Below are 19,881 nucleotides of genomic sequence, written 5' to 3' on the forward strand. Positions count from 1 at the left end.
TCACGCACATATGTTTGGGGGTTGCTTGTGCTGGGGGGATCACGCATGCATTGCATTATGGGTGCACCACTCAGCATCGAAAAGGTTAGCCATCACTGCTTTATAGAATGGTATTAGTACCTCACTTGATCTTGATTGTATCCCTCTTTTAATGCAATGTAGGGTCACGTTGGCTTTTTTGGCTGCCGCCGCACACTGCTAACTCGTATTTAACTGGTTGTCCACTAAGTGGGGTGCTTGTGGGGTGCCACAAGGGTCAGTCCTCTCGCCCCTTCTGTTCAACATTTATGTAAAGCCGCTGGGTGAGATCATCCATGGCTTCGGGGTGGAGTTCCATCAGTACGCTGATGACACCCAGCTGTACATCTCCACCCCAGGCCACCCCAATGATGCCCTTGAAGTGATGTCCCAGTGCCTGGAGGCCGTGCGGGCCTGGATGGGGAGAAACAGGCTCCGACTCAACCCCTCCAAGACCGAGTGGCTGTGGCTTCCGGCGTCCCGATATAGCCAGCTGATGCCATCGCTGGCTATTGGGGGTGAATCACTCGCCCCCACGGAGAGGGCTCGTAACTTGGGCGTCCTCCTGGACGCACGGCTGTCTTTAGAAGATCATTTGGCGGCCGTGGCCAGGGGGGCTTTCTATCAGGTTCGCCTGATACGCCAGTTGCGCCCCTTTCTAGATCGGGACTCCTTACGCACAGTCACTCAGGCACTCGTCACTTCCCGCCTGGACTACTGCAACGCTCTCTACATGGGGCTCCCCCTGGGGTGCACCCGGAGGCTCCAGCTGGTCCAGAATGTGGCCGCGCGGGGGATTATGGGGGCGACGAGGCGCTCCCATGTGACACCTCTCCTGCGCGAGCTGCACTGGCTCCCGGTGGTCTTCCGGGTGCACTTCAAGGTGTTGGTGACCACCTTTAAAGCGCTCCATGGCTTAGGGCCGGGGTACTTACGAGACCGCCTTCTGCCACCAATAGCCTCCCACCGGCCAGTACGCTCACACAGAGTAGGCCTCCTCAGGGTGCCGTCCGCCAGACAATGTCGGCTGGCGACCCCCAGGGGGAGAGCCTTCTCTGTGGTGGCGCCCACCCTCTGGAACAACCTCCCCCCAGAGTTACGTACAATAACAGACCTCCGGATTTTTCGTCGGGCCCTGAAAACCCATTTATTTCAACTAGCTGGGCTGGCTTGAATCAAATTTTAAATTGATTTTAAATTGGAACAGTTTTAATTATGGCCAAGATATTTAATTATTTTAATCAGTTTTTTAGATTTTGTATGTTTTGTATGTATGTCTTGTTTTTACTTTGGCTGTTCACCGCCCTGAGTCCTATGTTGGAGAAGGGCGGTATAGAAATTTAAACAAATAAATAAAAAATAAATAAATAAGACTCCAAGATCCTTCTTACAGTTACTGCTATTAAGCCAGGTTTCACCCAGTCTATACATGTATTTTTGGTTTTGCTTGCCTAAGTGTAGGACTTTATTTTTCTCTATGTTGAATTTCATTTTGTTAGATAGGGCCCAGTCTGTCAAGATCCATCTGAATTTTGAGCCTATCTTCTAGGGTGTTAGTGATTCCTGCCGGCTTAGTATCATCCGCAAATTTGGTAAGTTTCCCTTCTATTCCCTCATCTAAGTCGTTTATGAAGATATTGAAGAGTATTGGGCCTCAGATGGAACCTTGTGGTACCCCATTGCTTACTTCCCTCCATGTAGATGTAGACCCATTAAGGACTACTCATTGAGTATGGTTTGTCAGCCAGTTACAAATCCATCTGGTGGTGATCCTATCTATCCCACTTTTTTCTAGCTTACCAAGAAGTAGGTTGTGGTCTACTTTGTTGAATGCCTTGCTGAAGTCTAAGTATATTATGTCCACAGTATTTTGCTGGTCTACTAGTTTAGTCACTATGTTGAAAAATGAAATAAGATTGGTTTGGCATGATCTGTTTTTAACAAACCCATGCTGACTGCTAGTTATTAGCTTATTCATTTCTAGATGCTGGCAGATCTGGATTTTTATTATCTTTTCCAGTATCTTCCCAGGTATTGATGTTAGGCTGATTGGTCTGTAGTTTCCTGGATCTGTATTTTTTTCCTTTTTTGAAGATGGGAACCACATCAGCTCTTTTCCAGTCCTCTGTAGTTCCCTGGTGCTCCATGATTTTTGAAAGATGTGGTACAGTGGTTCTGAGATGACATCTGCCAGCTCCTTTAGAATTCTGGGAGGTAATTCGTCAGGTCCCAGTGGTTTGTGTTCATCAAAATCAGGTGTTCTCTTACTATTTTTGGCTTATTTTAACTTTTGTTTCTAGTCTGTCTTTTACAGTTCCGGTTTTGGTAAGTTGGGCTATAGTTTCTTTTTGTGTAAGACCAATGCAAAGAATGAGTTAAGCAGCTCTGCTTTCTCTCTGTTGCCTATTACTTCCTTGCCGTCTTCTCTCTTTAGTGGACCGACTGTTTCCTTGAATTTTTTCTTGTTATTTATATGTTGGAAGAAACTTTTTTTTATTATCTTTGACTTTTGTTGCAAGTCTTTCTTCATTCTGAGCCTTTGCTTTCCTGACTTCATCTTTGTAGATTTTAGCTATCTGCTGATATTCTGCCTTAGTTGTGTGTTCCTTTTTCCATTTTTCGTACTTGGTCTTTTTGTCTTTCAATTTGTCAGAGAGATCTTTGTGCAGTCTTGCTGGTTTCTTCTTGTATTTCTTGTTTTTCTTTCTCAGTGGTATTGTGCTGGTCATGGCTTTTATGATCATGTTTTTCAGAGTTTCCCAAGATTCTTGAGTTGTTTTCCCCTTTAGGATTTTCATCCAAGGAATATTTCCCAAGTTCTCTTTGAGTTTATTAAAACCAGCTCTTTCAAAATCCAAGATTCTGGTGTCATTATGTTCTGTTGCTTGTGTTTGTGTTATGTTGAATTCTAGTATGATGTGGTCATTCTCACCAAAGTTTCCTGCAGTTTCAACTCCCTCTATCACTTCTTTTCTGTTTACTGGAATTAAGTCCAGTATGGCTGTCCTTCTAGTTTCCTCCTCTACCTTTTGGACAAGAAAGTTGTCAGCTAAGTTGGTTAGGAACCTATTTGATTTTTCACTTGGTGCAGAATTAGTCTTCCAATTGATGTCAGGGTAATTGAAGTCCCCAATTACTATTGTAGTGTGTTTTCTACATATATTTGTTGGTTGGTTTCTGTGCCACTCTTTTACATTTTGGCAGATAGCAATTTATTTCCTCACTCAATCTATTGTACCTATGGCTCACTTGCATTCTCCACTCCACAATTTCTCAGAAGTGTGAGCTATTGCTACCATACTTCCAACTTCTGAAATGTGTGCCCCCCCTCCCATTTTTGACCATCTTCTATTATTCATTTCTAATTTGACTTTTTGGCAGCATAGTGGACATGTGACTCAACTCTTCATATCCATCAACTAGTAACATAATTGATCTTGACCAGACACACTGCCTTCACTTTGATGTTTATTTTTTCATATATTCAGCTATTAAATTATCTTGTACTTGAAATAACATTCATTCCGTTCTGTGCCGAGTTAAAATTCTGCTACAGGGATGTTACTGTAATCATATCTTCCTGTGTTTCAGCAAGCTTATCTAACATACTCCACATATATCCAGTAGAGCTGTGCAGTGTTTTGGATTTGTTGTAAAACAGCTGCTTTGGAACACACACAAGTACAATGTGTATAATTCTTTCAAGACTCATACAGTTGCTGCAAGGAAGTTTGTGGATGATTCTGGAAACAGACAAGGCTGCTTTAATAACTTGGACACAGCTGCTCAGTTCACATTCTGTCTTCTGGAATAAATCCAAAGCACCACTGATATTCAACAAAGGTTAATGATTTCAATAAAAAAATCTGAAGTTGTATTTCTAATTTCAGTGAATTTCACTTCACCATTTTATTATTTCCCTAAGTTATTAGGAGAATTCCTATTTGATTTGGCCATCTAAATATTGCAGCCACTAACTTAAGTCAAGTCTGCTCACCCACTGGCATATAAGGAGGAGGACGGCACAATACAATTGGATTTGCAAGGTTTTGTTATTATAGCCATTTTCAATAAAAGTAGCTTTAGCCTTCTTGTGGAGTTGATTTCTTGCTCTGGTTAACTATAGGTAGTCCTTGATTTACAACAATTCACTTAGTGACTGTTCAAAGTTAAACAGAACTGAAAAAAATTGCTTATGACAATTTTTCACACTTATGACCATTGCAGCATTCCCGTGGTTATGTGATTTATATTTGGATGCTTGACTCATATTTATGACAGTCGCAATATTCTGGAGTCATGTGATCACCTTTGGCAACTTTCTGACAAGCAAAGTAAATGGGGAAGCCAGACTCACTTAACAACCGTGTTACTAATTTAACAGCTGCAGGGATTCATTTAACAAATGTGGCAAGAAAAGTCATAAAATAGGCAAAACTCACTTAACAAATTTCTCACTTAGCATAATAAATTTTGGGCTCAGTTGTGGTTGTAAATGGAAGATTAACTGTAATTGGGCTGACACTAATAGACAGAAGCTAACATCTAGCATCAGTAATTCTTCCACTGGGCCCCTAACACATATATACGAGAATAACACATTTTCCTCTAACTTGAGCTAACACCCTTATTTCCAGGAATGTGTGTTTGTGTGTTGTGCTTCTTTGATTTCTTTACCTGTGTGTGCTTGGAGTTGAAAGCTTGATCTCTTTAAAAAAAGGATTTTGCCTGTGCCCAGGGCACACTATACAATGCTGTGTTCTAGGTTACAAAGGCACCACCACACAATCTTCAGCCTCTCCTACCAGGGGATTATTTCTCAGATAATCTAATTTCTATCCCAGCAAGATAAGATTAAAGGGAGAAAAATAATGGCAACTCCTTCATTCCAATAGCTACAGAAACAACATTATTACAATTCCTTGGTTTTTAGTGTTAGTGTCCTTTGTAATTAAAACCTTTGGAATGAAAAAGTAGCTTGAGATGCATATTTACTACATATGTTCATTTAGTTCATTTAGTTTCCGCAATAGCTCAGTTTTGGACAGGAAATAGATCATATCCGTGATCTATCAAGGCACTGGCCAAACCCAAACTTTAACTAACAGCCCAGTCTTTTAGCATGACAGATCAAGGAGAAACTAGGCATTACTAATATTGAAATCATTATTGTATTAAATTCAATCCAAACAAAATTATCAAATCAGCTTGCAATGCACATTAAAGTGGATACATACTTTATTACACATTAATGCAAATGTATTCATATATATTCTTTATATAAAAGTATATAAGAACATAGATCCTTGCTTTGAATCAAAATCCGAACAGGACAATATCAACAATCTGCACAGCAGAATGTACATGATCAAAGGTTGAAGACTGACCTTTGATGAATAGCAGTTTATTTTCTTCTCTATATGAACTGGCTTTCCCTGATATATTTATCAGGCTTCAACTTCATGCCAGATATGATTTTAAGCGGGGGTCTCCAAACTCGGCAATTTTAAGACTTGTGGATTTCAACAGTCATCTGAGGAATTATGGGAGTTGAAATCCACAAGTTTTAAAGTTGCCAAGTTTGGAGACCTCTGATCTTAAGCTTTGCTGCTTCACAGTAACTTGAGCCTGCAAATACAGAGTCTCCTAACCACCATAATTGGGACAAGTAACTCCATTGTTAAGCAATGCAATAATTAACCAAGACATCATATGACTGTGATGGGCTTATGACTTCGCTTTACCTGTAATTATTTGGTGAGACATCACATGACCCAACTTATTATTGCTGGTTTATCCATTTGCTCTGTTGTTGGAAGTTGGCTGTGAAGCACACCAATGGCAATCATATGACGGCAGGCCATTGTAGTGCTTGTAAATGCCCAAAACTTGTTTAGCACCTGAATCTCAATCACATGACTAGGGGATACTATGATGGCCATAAGTTCAAAGACCAGTGCAAAGTTACTTTTTCAGTGCTGTCATAACTTTGAAAAGTCACTCAAAGGGCAGTTCTTAAGTACTGAGCCATCAATTTTGTAAAGTACAATTAAGGTATGTATATATCAAGAAAGTAACAATTATTATTGCCAGATTTATCTAAAACAGCAAAGACCACAATCGGGAGGATTTTGGCACAAGTGAATATGGTGTAACCATCTGGGTACAAAAGTAGCAGGATGTGGAATATTAAACAAGAACAAAGGGTGAGGTATAAGGAAATAGTGTATCAGTTGAGTGATTTCTCCTCAAACTGTCTAGATGTAAAATACTAAATGAATCTCTTTCATGCAAGAACTTCCTTATTTATCTTTGTATTTTAATTGCCTTATGTGGGATAGAAACTGTAAAACTGCAGTCTAAATGATTTCTGGGAAGAGTAAATTTACAATTTTAGTTATTACTTGAGTTGGTTGAAAATAATTCTGAGTGTGTTTGATGCTTGACTACATATTAGCAGCACTGTTCTTAAATGAATAGAGAAATATCTGTCAGCATGTAGCTCATTTTCCTTCACTTAAACCTACAACCAAGACATCAGAAGACTATTCCAGCTGCCAAAGAAGGTATGCAACCCAGTGGCTTCTTAAAGCCAAACACGTTAAGAATGCAACTCATGTTGCAGATGTGTTTTTCTATCCTTTAACAATTCTACCTTTCTAATAAAAGAATAAACTGAAATTACTGCCAAAGGTAACAATAAAGATGAACAAACCTCTGCTGAATATATGACAGGAAATGAACTATATATGAAAAGTATGTATTGGATTGGAAATACTAATCCTTGTTCATATTGATACAATTAAAGCAAAATAATTATAATCTCAGACCAGTTACTGTTCATTGGGTTGAAAAGTAGTACAGTATATATTTCTCTTCTAGGCTCACAGTTACCGTATTTTTCGGAGTATAAGACGCACCTTTTTTCCCCAAAAAGAGGGTGAAAATCTGGGTGCGTCTTATATTCCGAATGTAGCCCCGCCCAGCTTCTCAAACGGAGGTTTCAGAGGCTGAAAAAAGCATCAGAAATGAAGCTTCAGAAAAGAAGCCTCCAAACAGAGCTTCAGAAAAGAAGCCCCCAAACAGAGCGTCAGAAGCTTTTTTTCTGAAACAGAGTTTCAGAAGTTTCAAAGGCACAAAAAAAAAAGGGGGGGGGAAGCAAGGCACAGCGCTCACAACCAAGGAACCTGTTGCTAAAATTCACCTCTGGGAACAGCTGATTGGGGGTATTCTGGGAGGCCGATCCACCTACCAATCAGCTTTTTTCTTATTTTTCTCCCCAAAAACTAAGGTGCGTCTTATACTCCGGTGTGTCTTACACTCCGAAAAATATGGAATCTCAGATACTATTGTTGGGTCTTTACTGCATTCCAGCATACAATTTTACCATTGTTGGGTAGTCAAAACAGGTCATTGGCAAGAGGAAAAACTAAGAGCGAGTAATTAAAACAAACCATAGCTTAGCATGGTTCACAAACCCAGGCATTTTCATTTCCCTATTTAGCCATGGTTCACAAACCACAATGGTTAGGTCCATACACTGTAGAATAGAATAAAAGAATTGGAAGGGACCTTGTAGGTCATCTAGTCCAACCCCCTGCTCAAGTAGGAGACCTATACCATTTTTGACAGATTTCTGTCCAGTCTCTTCTTGAAAGCTTCCAGTGATGAAGCACTCTGAAGGCAAGCTGTTCCATTGGTTGATTGTTCTCACTGTCAGAAAATTTCTCCTTATTTCTAGGTTGAATCTCTCCTTGATCAGTTTCCACCCATTATTCCTTGTCTGGCCTTCAGGTGTTTATAAAAAGAGGTTGACCCCTTCGTCTCTTTGGCAGTCCTCAAATATTGGAACACTGCTATCATGTCACCCGTGGTCCTTCTCTTCAGTAGTCTAGCCATGCCCAATTCCTGCAGCTCTTGTTCATATGTTCTAACCTCCAATCCCCTAATCATCTTGGTTGCTCTTCTCTGCACTTGTTCTAGAGTCTCAACATCTTTTTTATAGTGTGGTGACCAACTGGATGCAGTATCAGTGGTGGGCTGCAAATTTTTTAACAACCGGTTCTCTGCCCGAATGAATGGCTGGGTGGGCGTAGCTGGGTGGGTGTGGCTGGGTGGGAGTAGCCAACTCAATGTCATTTTCATCGAGCAGCGCTTCACTTCGCCCGCCCTCTCATGACCGTGGGGATGCTGCAATGGTCGCAAGTGTGAAAAACGGTCATAAGTCACTTTTTTCAGTGCCCTTGCAACTTTGAATGGTCACTAAATGAACTGTTGTAAGTCAAGGATTACCTGTACAAAAATACAAAAAGCTTCTTTTCTTGCAAAAAAGCTGCCCTAAATACCAGTCATTAGATTAGAAATGGGGGAATACACACTAAAGATCAATGAGTCACAGCCATCATGGAACCGTAAACCATTCTGCCTGAATACCTTCCTTTTCTTCAGCAATACCTGCAACCCGGAGTTACAAATCAGGCAGGTTGCCAGAGCACATTGAGGAATTAAAATAGTTAAAATACAAGGATAACTATCAGCAGCCAAGTTATTCTTGCTCATAAAGTGAAACCCTTTAGCACAGAGGTCTTTTAAGCTCTCCAGAAAGTGGGTGGGCATATTTGGGCTACAAAATGCTGAGCTAAAGGGACAAATTAACAAATTAACATCTTGAGTGAGGGCTAATCCAGGGGTGAAATCTAATTTTTTTTGCTACCGGTTCTGTGGGCGTGGCTTAATTAGTGGGCGTGGCTTGGTGGTAAGATGACTGGGTGGGCGTGGCTTGTTGGTCAGGTGGGTGTGGCTAAGTCAATGTCACTTCTTTGCCCTTTTTTAACCTACAAAACACAACACAACACAACTGGCTCACCCACAATGTAAAAGCAGCTGTGTTAGACCCAAAATGGCCCCTGCAACAAGCAGGAACCTCACACATCCACAAAAAGCCCAAAAAAACAACTTTCACACTTTACACACACACAACACAACTGGCTCACCCACAATGTAAAAGCAGCTGTGCTAGAGCCAAAATGGCCCCTGCAACAAGCAGGAACCTCACACAGCCACAAAAAGCCCAAAAAGAACAACTTCCACACTTTACACACACAAAATTCCACATACAGCTTTGTGAGATTTTGTGTGTTTGTGTACTTAGAGTGAAACACTACAGAAACACACTAAATCTCAGAAAGGTGCACAAATATTATTTTATTTTATTTTATTTTATTTTATTTTATTTTTATATAAAAGCAGCTAAATTTAAAACTTCCTAAACTTTAAATGGCTAGGTCTAAAAAAAGAACAACTAAAAAAAACCCCAATTAACTATTTTTTTTTGAAGCTCCCAAAGGGGAAAAAAACTTATCCAATAGAACAGGGGTCTCCAATCTTGGCAATTTTAAGACTTAAAGTTGCCAAGGTTGGAGACCCCTGCAATAGAAGGTACAAACCAGGCAGGAAGGCAGGCAGGCAGATAGAGCTGCTCACCGATGAGCTTGATTGCAGGCAAGGAGATTCAGTTGCTTGCTGATGCAATGGATTGCAGGGATTACAGCAAAGCGTTGTGACCAGCAGCTAAGGTAAGCAAGCTGGAGGCTGGGGGGGGGGGGGCGGGGAGATTTTTGCTACCGGTTAGCAGGCAACTCAGCTGGGATCGCCAGAGCTTGGCTCGTCAGAGCCATTTAAAAGAAAAAAAAAGGCTCTGATGATCACGCGGCTCAGCTGGGCATGGGGGCGGGGGGGGGGCAGGGATTTTTGCTACTGGTTCTCCGAACTGCCCGCTGCCATCGCTACCTACTCACTCAAGCCGGTCCGAACCAGGAGCATTTCACCCCTGGGCTAATCCTATTCTGCCTTTGTTCAGACCTTGCTGCAGGGAATTTTTGCCTATGAATATAGCTATATATCTCTTTACCTCTTAAGTGCTGACATCTTCTGTAGGCTATTAAGGAAGGTGGGGGCTGCTTTCTCCCTCTAAGAAAACATGTTTCTCCATTTCTCATTCAGGAAAATATATTCTTCCTTTTTATTATTTCTCAAAATATTTCATTCTTCTAGGAGAGGGGTGGGTGCTAACTTTCTACAATTGGTGCCATGTTACTATGCCATATTATCATGAGAGAAAACTAAAACAAATTGGAAAGAGGATCCACTTATTATCAGTGAGCAATCATGTGCCTTGTCCACTCCGAAGCAATGCAAGAGGCTCCTGTCCCAAAGGTGCTTTTTCAAGAGGCAACTGGACTTTCTGGAAATCAAGAAAGTCCAGTTGCCTCTTGAAAAAAGCACCTTTGGGACAACCATGACCTGGATGACTGAAGAATCCCCATAGACAAGAGACTCCTGTGCTCAGTGAACAGACAAAGCACCCAGGAGAAACAATCCTCAGATCCCTTTGCACCATTTAAAGATACCACCTGATCTCACTCACATCACAAGATAACCTATGGTAATCATCCAGATTTAAGGAAAAATCACATGCTCTCAGAAAGACAGTAAAAAAAATCTGATAGAATGCCAAGCTTGCATCCTGCCTCTCAGCCATTTCTTCTGTGGCTATGCTAACCCTTCTGTAAATAGCTGTTCAAGCCCCAGAAATAAAAGTATCACAAAAACCTAGGGGGCGGTGGGGCGGTGGGGCGGGGAACGGGATGGGCAGAGACTCCGAAGAGGCTCAGCTACAGACAGAAAGTCTGGACAGTTTCTGAAAACACTTAAACCAGCAGGGGTGGCAATTTAGATAAGGATTAGGTTAGAAATACAGGCCCACTAGAATCTTTCCTTCCTGTGTTCCTTGCAGAATTAGCCCTGTAAAGTGGGAAAAGAATTTTTCCAATAACTGGTTCTCCAAACTGCTCAGAAAATTAGCATCCAGTTCCAGAGAACCTGTGCGAACCAGTAGCAGCCAACCTCTATGCAGTATTCTAGGTGTGGTTTTACTAAGGCTTTATAGAGTGGTATTAGTACCTCACTTGATCTTGATTGTATCCCTCTGTTAATGCAACTTAGGATTCATTGGCTTTTTTTGGCTGCCACAGCACACTGCTGGCTCATATTTAGCTGGTTGTCCACTAAGACTCCAAGATCTCTCTCACAGTTACTGCTATTAAGCCAGGTTTCACCCAGTCTATATGTGAACTTTTGGTGTTTGTTCCCTAAGTGTAAAACTTTATTTTTCTCTACATTGAATTTCATTTTGTTAGATAGGACCCAGTGTTCAAGTCGGCCAATATCCATCTGGATCTTGAGCCTATCATCTAGGATCCTGGCTATTCTTGTCTGCTTAGTAACATCTGCAAATTTGATGAGTTCCCCTTCTATTTCCTCATCTAAGTTGTTTATGAAGATATTGAAGAATATTGGGGCTAAGATGGAACCTTGTGGTACGCTACTGCTTCCTTCCTTCCATGTAGATGTAATATAATTAAGAACTATTTGTTGAGTATGGTTAGTCAGCCAGTTACAAATCCATCTGGTGGTGATGGTATCTATCCCACTTTTTTCTAGCTTACTGTTACGTATGCACATATGGAGGACCGTATTTGCATACTCACCGCTGATTGGTCCAACTAGTGGCGGGAAAAATAAATCGCTGTCAGCGGCTGGCTAGGCTGATGGCACTCTTTAAAAAGAGAGCTCCAGCAGCTGCCAGCGAGTCTATTCTGATTGTGAGTCCACAATAAATGTGCTGAAGTACTGTCTGTGTCTTGCATCTTCACTGCGCCCCCTATTTAACACTGGCAACAAAGGTAGGATACTGAAGAGGACTAAGGTGGACAAAGAGTTGACCTCAACCTTGTGGCATCTGCAGCCATCTTATTGCAAGGGACGACCTCTGCAGAGGACAACCCAAGATGACCACACAAACTTCACCCACACCAGCACCATTTGACCCGAAAATGGAGGAATGGTGCACCTACATGGGTCATTTCCGAATGTTCCTGGAAGCCAACAACTACCAAGACCTCCCTGACAACAGGAAAATGGCATTTTTCCTTAGTTATTGCAGGCCAAAAATTTACAAGATGGCACAGACATTAGCAGCTCCAAAAGACATTGAATCGATAACCTGGACAATGCTAAAAAACATTTTGATGACCATTATACTCCCACCGCACCTCCGATGGTGAGTCAGAACAAATTCTACCACCAGCGCCAGCAAGAAGGCGAAACAATAAATGTCTTAATTGCAAAATTACAAGAACTCGCATCCAAATGTGAGTTCATCAATCCCGAGAAAATGATGAAGGACTGAATCATCTTGGGAATGAGGGACCTGAACTTGCAGAAGAAACTACTAATCTGAAGCAGAGCCACTTTCAAAGATGTAGTCAAAGAAGCTCGGGCTGCAGAATCGTCTGATAACTCAGTCGCCGACATCTGAAAGTCAGGCTGCGTCCATCACACCCAAGGGGAACTAGAGAGACAATGGGAGGACCCCGAATCCAAGGGGGAGTCTGATGGAGAAGATGAAGTACACCATGTCCAGAGGGAGAAAAGGGTAAACTACAAAGAGGCTGACCCTAGGCAGTCCAGGTGTCCAGATTCCATACCAGAGCAGTCTGCAGGTTCAAAGAAGCCATTTGTCACCGGTGCCATATGGGGGGACACATAGTGGAGGCTTGCAGGGCTACCCAACCAATTCCCTATCAACCAAGACCTCCGACCACACCAGGAAGACAAAGCAACCAAAGACCAGGGTTTCAACTGAATAAACGGCAGAAAGAACTATACCCAGAAGCGAGGGGAACTAACCAAATGACAGTGGGACATTTAGATGTGTGTGATGCAGACAAGTATCACATCACCTTCAACCTCGAGGGATCCTGATGCAGTATGGAGTTGGATACGGGACCATTCTTCACCATTGTGTCATGGTAAATGCTAAAAGGGCTTGGAGAAAAAAAACCTCAAACCCCAGGGAATCGCCTTGAATGACTTTCAAGGAAAAAGAATCCCAGTGCTGGGGAGAGCGACCGTGCAAGTCACCTTTAAGGACTTTTGTGGACAATTACCACTGACTGTAGTCGACAACAACAGACCCACACCATTGGGCATTGAATGGTTCAAACCCCTGGCCTTAGAGGTAACTGGCATCCACAAGATCCAAGGGAATGAATTCGAGATGCTGCTCACCGAATTTGGGACATTTTTGATGGGAACCTAGGCAAGTATACAGGAAAACCTATATCTTTTAACCTAGGCCACAGTGTTACCTCAATCCAGCTCAAGCCCTGAAGAGTTCCGCTTGCTCTCTGGCCTATGAACCTATGGCATGCATGCCAGAGGTAGCATGCAGAGCCCTCTCTGTGGGCAAGTGCACCATCGCCAGCTGGTCTTCATGGGCACTAGAGTGCCAGAAAACAGCCTGAAATGGCCCCAAAACAGGCCGTTTTCAGGCCATTTCTAGGCTGTTTTCCAGGCTGTTTTTGACCCAAAAACCGGCCTGAAAACAGCCTAAAAATGGACCAAAAATACACTGAAAACAGCCTGAAAAACAGCAAAAAAACAGGCATGTGTGTGCCGGCCAGCTGGTCTTCGGGTTTCTGGCACTCCGGCGCACGCACATGCACATACAATCGGTTTGGGCACTCGTTGCTGAAAAAGTTCACCATCACTGCACTAGGGAATGGAAAAATATTCTCAAAATTAGACTTAGCACGAGCGTGCCAGCAACTTCCAGTAGATGCTGCCACTACAGAAGTGCAAACCATTGTGACGCACTGCGGGGCATTTAAATGCCACTGTCTCCAATTTGGGGTAGGCATGGCACTGGGGTTATTCCAGAGCATAATGGAGTGATGCCTACAGGACATTCCAGGGGTAGTACCATATTTTGATGATGTCCTCATGTCCAGGGACAACAAAGAGCAATTTATCGTCCAGTTAAAAGAGACCTTGGAGTGTTTTCAAAAGAGGGGCCTCAAAGTCAAAAAAGAGAAATGCAAAATAGGAGAATCGCAAGTGGAATTCTTGGGTTACTTAATTGATGATTCAGGGATCCACTCCATGAACAGTAAAGTCAAAGCAATTAAAGAAGTCTCCACCCCCAAGAACAAACCTGAACTCCAGGCTTTCCTCGGACTATTAAACTTTTATAGCATTTTTTTAAAACAGAAGGCCACTATTGCTGAAACTTTGCACAGACTGCTAGGCAAGACAGCCACTTGGACCTGGGGACACATTTGCAGCTGTTAAGGAATTATTATCATCAGAGAGCATCGTCATTCAATATAACGAAACCCTAACCCTTTTATTGACATGTGATGCTTCACCTTTTGGAGTCGGGGCTGTCCTCAGTCACCGGCTACCAGATGGAACTGAGGCCCCCATTGCATTTTACTCCAAAACATTGTCACCCGCAGAGAGAAACTACAGCCAATTGAACAGGGAAGCATTGGCTGCTGTGGTGGGAATAAAGTGTTTCCATGAATATCTATATGGGAGGCCATTCAAACTTATTACTGATCACAAGCCACTTTTAGGTATTATTGCAGGGGTTGACAAACACTGAACTATATGTCCCCAAGAATGGCTAGGTGGTCAATCTTCCTGACTGCATATGACTATAGACCCATCATGGCGAACCTATGGCACGCGTGCCACAGATGGCGGAGCCATATCAGTGGGCATGCCAGCTGGTTTTCGGGCCCACTGGAAGTCAGGAATCAGGCAGTTTCTGGCCTCCGGAGGGCCTCCAGGAGGGTGGGGGAGGCTGTTTTCACCCTCCCCAGGCTCCTAGAAAGCCTCTGGAACCTGGGGAGGGTGAAAAATGGGCGTACCATGCCATCACGTGCCAAAAGGGGGGGAGTGTAGGGGGGGTTGCGTGCGTATGCACAGGGGGCAGGGCGCATTTAATTATGGGTGTGGGAACACCTGTGCGTGACCTCCCCACACTCCCCCTGCTTTTGGCACACAACAGCAAAAAGGTTAGCCATAACTGCTTTAGACTATTACATTGGCCCGGGAAAAGCATCGCCAATGCAGATGCCCTCAGCAGGTGTCCCTTGCGCGAGCTCATTGAAGACCCTGTCCCCATCGCACATGTCTTGTTCATAGACATTGGTGCAGCCAGCCCAGTCACCGTCAATGAGATAGCAGAATATACAATGAAAGACAAAACATTGTCCCAAGTTTTGAACTGGGTGTTGAGGGGGTGGCCTTAAGGGAAAATGGGGGAAGAGTTCAAACCATTTCAAACCAAATAATATGAACTATCAACACTAAAGGGATGCCTATTGGGGGAGGATAGAGTAATTGTATCTCAATGCTTGAGGAAGCAGGTATTGGAAACATTGCATGTGGGGCACCCGGACATTGTACGAATGAAGACATTGGCCTGGAGCTACATATGGTGGCCAGATACAGATCAAGACATTATGGAATGGGTGGCTACCTGCACTCCCTGCCAAGAATCCAGGCCGGCTCCTAGGGAGTGGGAGAATCCAAAGTGACCATGGTCAAGAATACATATTGATTTTGCGGGGCCAATGAAGGGGAACAAACCTTTTTAATTTTTGTGGACGCATACTCCAAGTGGCTGGAGGTGGTTACAATGCCCACCTCAACCACAGAAGCGACCATCAGGGCCCTGCGGAGGACTTTTGCCACCCACAGGCTACTGGACATCCTGGTCTCTGACAATGGGGCTGAGCTCACAGCAAAATCATTTGAATCATTTTTGGTGGGACAAAGGATCAGGCATATATTGGTTGCACCATTCAGTCAGGTGAGCAATGGTCAAGCAGAATGAATGGTGCAATCAACCAAAGAAGCACTCACCAAAATGGGTCTCAAGAATTGGCAAGAAAAAATAGACCAATTTCTCCTAGCACAACTCATAACACCCAGTGCGGCAACAAATAGAAGTCCATCTGAGTTACTGATGGGATGGAAACTGAGGTCCCAACTAGATAGATTACACCTCCAATACCACCCAGAGACCCCTTTAAAATCGATGAGACAGACCAGAGCATTCGGGAGGGGAGATTTGGTATATGCCCATAACTATACAGGATACCCCACTTGGTTATGGGCAAAGATAGTATCAATTATCGGGCCCAAGTCATATCAAGTGGAACTTGAGGACGGCAGAATATGGAGGAGGCATATCGACCAACTCCGGAATAGAGTAGGAGAGTCGAGGCTAAGGCAGTCAGACCATCCCTTGTCCCAAATAGACCCCAGCCCTGTCTGACAACTTGTCCCAAATAGACCCCAGCCCTGAAGCGATACTCCACCCCAAGGAGCATACAAACCGACACAACCCAGCAGCCAACACGAACAACCAGCCCTAATTACGACCAATGCCGAGGCCCTAATCTCACCACCAGTAGAGGCATGCGAGCACTTATCTGAGGAAGCGGGAGTCTCGTGTTGAGATCTTGGAATTGAAGAAGGAGAGGTGGGGCAGAGTCCACCATGCCCATGGGGAAATTCCAGGAGGTTCCTTTCGTGGACTCAGGAGCGGTGGCAGGCCTGACTGCACTGGCTGCCGGGGCTGGAACAAGTGAACTGCGCAGGTCCGGGTGCACCCTCAAGCACCCTGCCTACCTGCATGATTATGTGACTTAGAAAGAAGATGATTGGGTAAAAGCTATCTAGGAGGGGAGGGGTGTTACAGATGCACGTACAGAGGACCATATTTGCATACTCACCACTGATTGGTCCATCTAGCAGTGGGAAAAATAAACTGTTGTCAGTGGCTGGCTAGGCTGATGGCACTCTTTAAAAACAGAGCTCCAGCAGCCTGCTGGCGAGTCTATTCTGATCGCGAATCCACAATAAAGATGCTGAAGTCCTGTCTCTTCACTGCGCCCCCATTTAACATGTGGTCTACTTTGTCAAATGCCTTGCTGAAGTCTGGGCCTGGTGGCTCAGCAGACTAAAAGCATTGTGTTTAACACTAGCTGTCTGCAATTACTGTAAGTTCGAATCTCACCAGGCTCAAGGTTGACTCAGCCTTCCATCCTTTCTAAGGTAGGTAAAATGAGGACCCAGTTTGTGGGGGCAATAAGCTGACTTTGTATAAATATACAAAAGTATGAAGGCTATTGCTTAACACATTGTAAGATGCCCTGAGTCTCCAGAGAAGGGCACGATATAAATCAAATTAAAAAAAAAAGTATAGTATGTTCACAGCATTTCACTGGTCTACTATTTTAGTCACTTTGTCAAAGAATGAAATAAGATTGGTTTTGTTCTGTCCCCGTCTCCATACACACACAAACACAGCCAGCCGAGGGTTAAGAAAGCACTTGGCACGCACACAGGTTGTTATCAGAAACTTGGCAGCAATACGAGTACCGACTGCCAAGTGCTTTTACTTCAATAAACGGAATATCCCTTCACCAGATAAACAGAAATACACACATTTTATAAATAGTCCAGTTCCAAACAAGAAACCTTCGGCAGCTTTAAGCGTTGTTCAAGTGACTAGCCAGAGTTAGTTTTTGTCCGTCACAGAGTCTTAAATGGCCACCACACTCTCTTATATAGTCTCTGGGGTGTGGTCCAGTGACTCAGTTATAATCCCTGGCACGCCTCCTTAACTGCTGCAACCGTTTATCACGCCTTCGTTGGCGTGGATCCAGGAACGACAGATCACCTCCCTCGCTCTCATCGGAAACACCTGGCTCCTGGCTAATCTCCTCTTCCTCGGCCGGCACTTGAGGCAGTGCCAGAGGGGAGGGGCCTGGAGAGGGAGGCCTGGCCGACTCCTCTTCTTCATGTTCGGATGAGATAGGCTCATCCGATGAGATAGGCTCGGAGGGTGGGGCCACAACAGGTTTGGCATGATCTCTTTTTAACAAAACAGCTAAACCACAGTGTTATTTGCTTGGTTTGGTTTATAAGCTCCCTTAGCCATAAAAGCTGGGTTTATGTTGTGTATGAACCAGGCTGGAGACATAGCTAGTATCTGACTGGTCCAAGCAGATAAAGCCCATCCTATGCTGATTAAAATAGTTACATATCAGCAACACCAAGCTGAAATGGTACTAATGGAGATCAAAAGTATAATCAAATTGCAATAACATAAACATTAAAATGGCTTCTAGCGGGGTTGTTTCTTTGATAGCCCCAGCAGCCTCTTGGATGAGAAGTGAAACATCTTCAAAAGAAGATGAAAAAGTACCTTTGGGATGATCTCCAACCCAGCTTTCTAATCCAGGACAAGCATTCTCCCTTTGTTTCCCATAATCCATTTCTTCTAATATAAAGGAACCCCACAAATGACACTTGAAAGCAGCTGAATGCTGCTATCCATTTATTTCATTTTCCCCCTGTTTGGCAGACACAAGGAGAACAGGTCATACATACAATAGGTCTTTAGCACAAAAAGCAAAATGGCTATGTAAGATTTCTTCTCTGCCTGTTTAATGTTGTAATCAGATGTCTTTCAAGAAATCTTTATCTGTAGCCAGATAATTAACATAAAACAAGAAGCAAGAATTGCTTTACTTTGGGGCTGATCCAGAAGTGCTTGCCAAAATAGGAACCAGAAGCCAAGAATTCTTCAAGCTGTTTGTGTGGGAGCCATAAAATTGAACACCCCAGAATTTGGAAACAGCAGAACAAACTGAGGTCAAATTTAGTGTTATATAGGCAAAACCACAAAGACTTTTATAAATTCTCATATTCAGGAACTCTGACAGTCTTAACATTTCTGGAGTTGTTAAAATAAACTCATATTTTTGCAGTTTTCTTCTTTACAGTTGCAATAAATATTATGGAAAGTTCTTATGATTGGCTCCTGACACTGGTGCTTGGCCTAGTAAATGTGGCAGGCTAGAATATTTGGAGTTTCCCATAGCTCAGTCTATGTAATGTCAAGTTTTTAATGATATATTTTATCTAAAATTTTCTAGTGATTAGGATTATAAAATGAACTATTCATTCTCAGCTACAAGTATCTTTAGAAACTGTAATCTGTACAGAGGTAGGACAAACACTTAAGATTACAAATAATTCAACAGTGGAATCTACCTTGTTTTATTAAGTTCCCTTTTGATGAATGTGTTCAAGCAGAAGTTGGGTAAAAATTTCTCAGAAGTACTTAAATTCGAACTCTTGCACTGAACAGGGTGTTGTACCTGAAAATCTAAATAGCTTTCTGATCCTGTTTCATGATATAAAGCAGATTTTTTATATTATTAGCTTACAATGTTCATTGCTAGAAAATAGTATGTTAAAAGATGTAATCAAGAACAAAATTTGGGGATTTTCCAGGTCTTGACATCTGAAATATAATTGTTGAAATTAGAGTTTTTCATAATATGCACACGTGCTTGAGAAAAGTATAGTGAGATGTAATTAAGAGACTTAGGCCAGTGAGAGTCAGATTCAAGTTTCCACTGAATGATGAGGCTCTCTGAGTGTTTTAGGTTAATCCCTCTCCCTCCATTTGTGTGCATATGTGTGTGTGTGTCTCCATGTACCACGCTGGATGACTGATGGGAATAAAATTAAGTCAGATTCCATGAAAATGATCTTAAACTTTCAAGAAAAAAATAACAGTATAAATGCAATTAAAAACCTGAAATTAGTTGTTTATTAGGAAATTGTTTCCTAATAAATTGGCATAGAATTGATTGCCAGGGCTGGAACAGGTGGACCATATATTTTCTATGCTATGACCATAAGGATTCACCTGTCTAACAAGAATTTTGCACTAAATGAAGAAATAGTGCTGGCTTGAGGATATGTTCATATTCATGCATAGCAGAACATGTCAATTCTGAAACTGATGTGAATATATTTATTACTGTATTATTATGTTCCATGGGATTTTCTCAGTGGTGAAATCCAATTTTTTACTACCGGTTCTTTGCGCGTGGCTTGATGGGCATGGTGTGGCTTGGTTGGGGT

The sequence above is a fragment of the Pituophis catenifer genome, unplaced genomic scaffold (genome assembly GCF_029215685.1).
Source record: "Pituophis catenifer annectens isolate HBS135680 unplaced genomic scaffold, rPitCat1.0.hap2 SCAF_4, whole genome shotgun sequence".
Classification (NCBI taxonomy): domain Eukaryota; kingdom Metazoa; phylum Chordata; class Lepidosauria; order Squamata; family Colubridae; genus Pituophis; species Pituophis catenifer.